The sequence below is a fragment of the Lepus europaeus genome, chromosome 20 (genome assembly GCF_033115175.1).
Source record: "Lepus europaeus isolate LE1 chromosome 20, mLepTim1.pri, whole genome shotgun sequence".
In the NCBI taxonomy this organism is placed as follows: Eukaryota; Metazoa; Chordata; class Mammalia; order Lagomorpha; family Leporidae; genus Lepus; species Lepus europaeus.
This window is the reverse complement of record NC_084846.1, coordinates 68,710,824-68,716,735: the sequence shown is the minus strand read 5'-3', so window position 1 is coordinate 68,716,735 and position 5,912 is coordinate 68,710,824.

Here is a 5,912-nt window from a genome sequence, read left to right as displayed (position 1 = left end):
CCTTCCGCAGGGAGGGCGTCACATCGGTGGAGCCAACGGCCGGAGTGCCCCGGAAGAGGGAAATGCAGCCGCACGCCAGGCTCGGTCTCAGCGCCCAGGGCGCGCCCCTGAGAACATCCCGCCGCGCGGTCGCGGGCCCAGGCGCGGGAAGAGAGGGCTGCGCTCGCGGGCTCCACGCCGCTGGGCTTCGACTCCAAGGCTCCGGTTGCAGACCCGGCTGCGTCGCGGGGAGGTCCCCACGCCAGCTGCGCGCTCCGCCGCCTCCCGGCTCGCGCGCCGCTGCGCTCCCCGGAGCCGAGCGCCGGGCACGGCGCGGGCAGGGCGGGCCGGAGCGCACGCGGCGCGGGGCCCGGCTCCTCTGACGGCCGCGGCGCCTTTAACCCCGTGCGTGCCGGGCTCCCGCCTGCGGCTCCGTCTAGGGGTCCCCGCCCGAGAGTCCGGGCGGCGGCGTTCCTCCAGCTCGGGTCTCCATCGGCGCAGCTTTCCGGCCTGGGCGGGTCCCGCGTGCGCCCAGGAGGACGCGGCAGCAGGGAGATTGCAGCTTTTGCTGGGGACAGGGAGCCCGAGACGGGAGGAGCGAGTAGGGGCACTGGAGACGGGGGAGGGTTGGGATGGGACGACGAACGCAGCCTTGGAGGCAAGCACCGCTTAACCCGTTGTGAGCCGCCGCCGCGAGCAGACAGGAGCCGGGCCGGTGCCCCCGGCGTGCGGTCCGCGGGGCAGGACAGGCTCCAGCGCAGACACTGAACCCCCAGCTGGCCGCTGGGTATGGCGCGCCGAGTGGGGCGCCGGGAGAATGTTCCAGAAGGGAACGCCCTCCCGACCAGGCTGCTTGTGGGTTTATCGGTGTCTGCACCCCGCAGGTGTCTGCGCTGGGGGCGCAGGGTAAATATCATGAAGGCCTTCGTTACGTGATTTGTTTTTGTTTTGTTTGCTTCTGTTGAGCAGAACACAATAATTATGTAACGTTCCCCGGGATTTTTCGAGTAGGGAATTTTATTTTCGGCACAAAAACGTAGGAACTGCTAGAATTTGGAACCCAGCTGGTTCCCTCGCTGGCGAGGGTTTGCGATGTTTTAGTCTGTTCAGTGCCGGAGCAACACAGGACTCCGTGTGTCTACGAATTCGAGCACCGGCCAGCGAGTCTGTGACACGGCTAGGCCACCTGACGTCCACACGGAAGACAGAGGCGAGCCGGGGGGCTGCAGTGCCGCTTGGAAACGAGAGTTTTCACGGCGCTGCTAGGGAACCCATGCAGTTTTGTGAGTTTCCATTTTACAGATGGAGAATTTGTGCTTGGTGGATGCCTTCACTGGCCAGAGAAATCACCTTTCTCAGGGCTGTGGGAATTCTAAGCCTTTTCTGCTGGGTGGAGACTCAGATTCAGAAAACGAAGCGGTGGTAATTTCATAACAACGTTATGCATTTTTTGAGGGTTTATTTGTTTTTCCCTGTGGGTAGAAGCAGAATGTGGGAGTTGGAGACACTTGTGGGGGATACTCACGTTCAGACCCCTTTTCTGTCTGTCACTCTGGGGTTCAACAAAGGTTTTGAGATTTGTCATTCTGAAAGCAGAGATCTGTGGATGCTTGTTTTGTCTGGGGAATGTGGTCCTAGCACAGAGAACACAGTCCAGGGCAATCCTTCTACCCTACTTCACATGTGCCTGGCGGCGCTGCAGCACCAGAGTCTGGCTGTGTGGAGCCTGAGTTCTGGGCCCACGGGCTCAGGTGCAGGGCCATAGCAAGGTTAGCTTCTTGTCAGCACTGGGCATCAGGAGGAGAATAACAGGTCTGGAGGAGAGCCAACCCCACGGTCGTTTGCTGCTACAACAGGTCTCAGTATACAGAAGAGAACTTCCATTTTAAGCAAGAAAGGTTCTGAATCAATTCAGCAAACACTTCAGCTGCTGTTAATTGAAGCCGATCACTGTGACTGTAAAAGTACACTAAAATAAGTTTAAAAGTATAAGATAAAGAGCTTTAATAGGCCAGATCAACCATCATGCCAGTGCAAACAACAAGTTATAGGCATTTAAGGTATGAGAGAAAGGGAGGGAGGGAAGGCATTTTGTTCTTTTATGACGAGTGCTTCATAGGTATTTACATTGTTTTTGATTTTCAAATATAGACCAAGCTTTGTTCTTAAATAGCTACTGGATCATTTCAAGGACTTTAAGTAGGGCTGATCAACACATTTGGATTGTTTTCTACAGAAAATTTGTCCTATTAAAGATAAAATGTCTCTACTGTTAATGGTTGGAACAAAATTTAATAAAAAGTAAATATCTGGTACATCAGACAATACAGTTCTGAGACTGTCACTATTTTTATAAGTCCTTTTAAGAAGACTGCATTCCTCTACAAGATTGGAGGTAAAAGACCAGGAAAAACAACTTGTCCATATCCATAAAAATGACTGCAAATTTCTTTAAAAATACCTATGGTGGGGCAGGAATTTGGCATAGCAATTAGGATGCCTGCATCTGATATCCGAATGTCTGCATCCTGGCTGACCAACTCCAGCTCCCTGCTAATGTGCATTCTGGGAGGCAGTGGGTGATGGCTCAAGCAGTTGGATCTCTGCTGCCCAAGTGAGAGCTGTAGACTGAGTTCCCTCTCCCAGCTTCAGCCTGACCCAGCTCTTGCTGTTGCAAGCATTTGGAGAATGTACCAGTGCTATGGAACTTCTCTCTCTGCTTTTCAAATGGATATGTAAAACAATTCTAAAATATAAAAACCTGTCCATAAACTAGTACTCCAAAAACAAAAATCTTACCATTTCTGCTTTGGCTGTCTTATTACTCTCCAAATCAGGTTTTAGTCATTATTTTGCTTTTTAAAAACTTAAACATCTGTGTCACCATCACTGCTGTGCCCCCTAAAGCTAATACTGGGAAGGCAGGTATTAGTATGCTCCTTCTCAGACATAGTTCCTCCTGTTTGAGTTCATTCCACGGTTTTCCTTTGGTGTCTCCTTTACACTGCATTGATTTATTTTTGCATATTCAAATTTGCCTTTCTCTTCAAACCCTGTTCTCTTATGACATCTGTAGGCAAAGGGGCTCCCAGAGCTCTGTGGTTGTGGACTGCATCATCCCTTTCTCAGAAGGGACTTTGGGGGGCATTTTTCATTCTTGAACTTGGGAGAACCCATATACTCTTAATAGATTGGCTTCCACATTACACTTTGAAAATTTGTTCAAAGGTGACACGGCCCTGGGCAGGAAGTGGAGCATTCAGGACTGTGTGGGATTGTGAGGATTAGCTCTCTATGCCGCAGCACCACCACCCCCAGGACGGGATAAAGTGTTTTAAGGCAAGGACATGACTGTTGTTCATGCCTTTGAACAACACATTCTACAAATTGTCAAGAGAGTGACTATTTATAACACAATTAATTGTACCCAAACTCCTTCATAGACACCACAGGGCCAGACACTTGAGGTTCCAGATTCTGAGGGAGTCCTCACATCTCCCTTCCATCTCTTCATGCAGGTCTCATGTAGCTTCTTGCAGTTGGCTGTATCTTCTGTTAGACTGAGAAAGCAGCGAGCAAATAGCCTGTCTGGATCCTGGCTTCCCAGGACACAGAGCATGTGGTCACAAGAACATGTTTACCAATGTATCATTTCCCTTTCTGCATACTAAAATATGAATTACTCAGGTCTGACTTTTATTCTGTGGAGCTCTAACTTTGTAATCGACAGTCAGGAAGTCAGGCCTCAAATTATTCCTGGGGTCAGGCTCTGTCATTTCAAACTGAAATGTCTGGCTTGAGCCACCTCCAGGAATGCAAAGAGAGACTTCATGTTTTCTGCCCAGATGTGCTCCACAAAGCTTAGGACCCTTACATTCATGTTGTTTTCTCTCATGATCAATTATAAGTGGTGTCTGCTGTTTTCTTCATTAGCAAAAACGTTAATATGAATATTTTGGTGTTCATCTCCTAATAAAAGTTCTTCAGCTAGGAACCTCTGAACGAGAAAAGCAGAGGATATTACAGCTGAATCTACCAGCTCAGAAACATTTCTTCTGGTTCAGAATCTTGCTGCAGTTAGAGCTCCAGATCTGTGATATTTATTAATTTTGATATGTGCTTTTACATTAAAAATTCCATGGGTTTCATCAGACATGAATAAATACTACCAATGTCTGTTTTTTATGCAACAGATAATTATTTGAAGGAAGAAAATGAAGATGCAAGAGAAGCAGCAATTTTTGGTAGGGTTTATAATTTCCAAGATTGTGCATGGTTCTATGCTTATATTTATAATTTCAGTGAAAGTAAGTAATAATGCTTTAACAGTCTTTCAAGAAACAAATCGATTTATAAACATTTAACTGGGCCTACATTTTTATGTATTCATGTTTCCCAAGTAAAAGTAACTTTTGAGTACTCCAGACCTAGTTCAAGTTTCTTCTCAGTATTTATTATGTCTAAATCCTTAAGCCAGTGACTTAACCTCATAGATCTCATCAGGTTTCCTATAAATAACTTCTGTTCCAGACTTTGGTGGAAACAAGTGAGGTAATACATGCAACTGCCTTATCACAGAGTCAGGTATACAGTAAGTACTCAATAAATACTAATATTTTTTATCTTCATTTATCCCTACTTTTGTCTTGAAAACCCGAGATTTAATGAAATTCAAATGGAATTAAAAGGAAACTTTCATTAAACCTATGTGATCTTTTTAGGAGGATTGTTTGGGAACATTCTGAGATTCTTCAGAGACAAACCATGGGAAATTGGAGGAAGTAAGAACTGATATGTGAGTAAAAAACCTAGAATTAGTTCAAAATAATAAGACAAAATAAGAATGTAAGAAAATGTCTGGTGGTCCATTTTCAACACAGAATGGAAAATTACTGTCAGATGAGTTGCAGATGTAGCAAAACTTCCTAGGCAATCAGGATGTTATGGAGTAGGCAACTCACAAGAGGAAATTCAAGTGCAGATGGGGAAGGAGGAAGGTAACTTTGTAACTTAGGTGACCCCAGGGGAAGATTGTACACGGATAATGTACAGCCATTGAGTAGCTGGGGGAGGGACCAGCATGCTAGGATATAAGTTTCCTGCAGTGACTGCTCCAGGTGTGCCTGCTCATCAAGCACCTGATCTTGCTTTCACTGCGTTTCCTGAGTCTGAATTCATCTCTTGAGTGCACAGCTGAGGATATTTCTTGCAACGAAAAATGCACTTGGGCCTCAAGACCACTTATGAGATACGGACAAGGAGGTGCAGGCGAGCCAAGAATTCCCCTTGGGTGTGGTTTAGCTGTGTTCTGGCTCAGTTGCACTGGCAAGGGGCCTTGTTATGGCTCCAGGCTGTGTGGAGGTCCCAGCCACCCACCCACCCTCAAGTAAACTAAGCCAGATGTGTTACTGAATGACTGTTAAATGATTTTGTGTGGTAAAAAGTTTCACTGGACTGAGGGTGGGCATAGCAGGGAGGGTTCAATGTCTCAGATTCCTAGAACATAGCATATTCCCTCACTTCTGAGAATCCCAAGATTCAAGATGGTGTCATGAAAATTCTGGGTTGCTTAACAATATGGGGACCCCACTGAAATGGTCCTAGTCAGGTCAGTTTTCTTACCATCTGTATGAGTGGTACAAATCCATCATTGGATGATAAATGGTAGCACCCTGGTTAAAGAGGGATATGAAACCCTCAGATTCAGAGTAAGATAAAGATCCTGATGGAGTACCTTGCAAAGAATGAGGAAAAGACCATTTAAGACTCCTTTAAATGGTCAGAATTTAGTTATGAGGTTATTTGAGGTTGTACAAAGGAAAAATTTGATCCCAAGTCAGAGTGTTTTAAATTCAGAGAGTAGGAGTCAGATCAGAGTCTCCTTGGAGAGACCCAGAGTCCTGTGGAAGTAGCCTCTTAGGCTGGGCTGAATG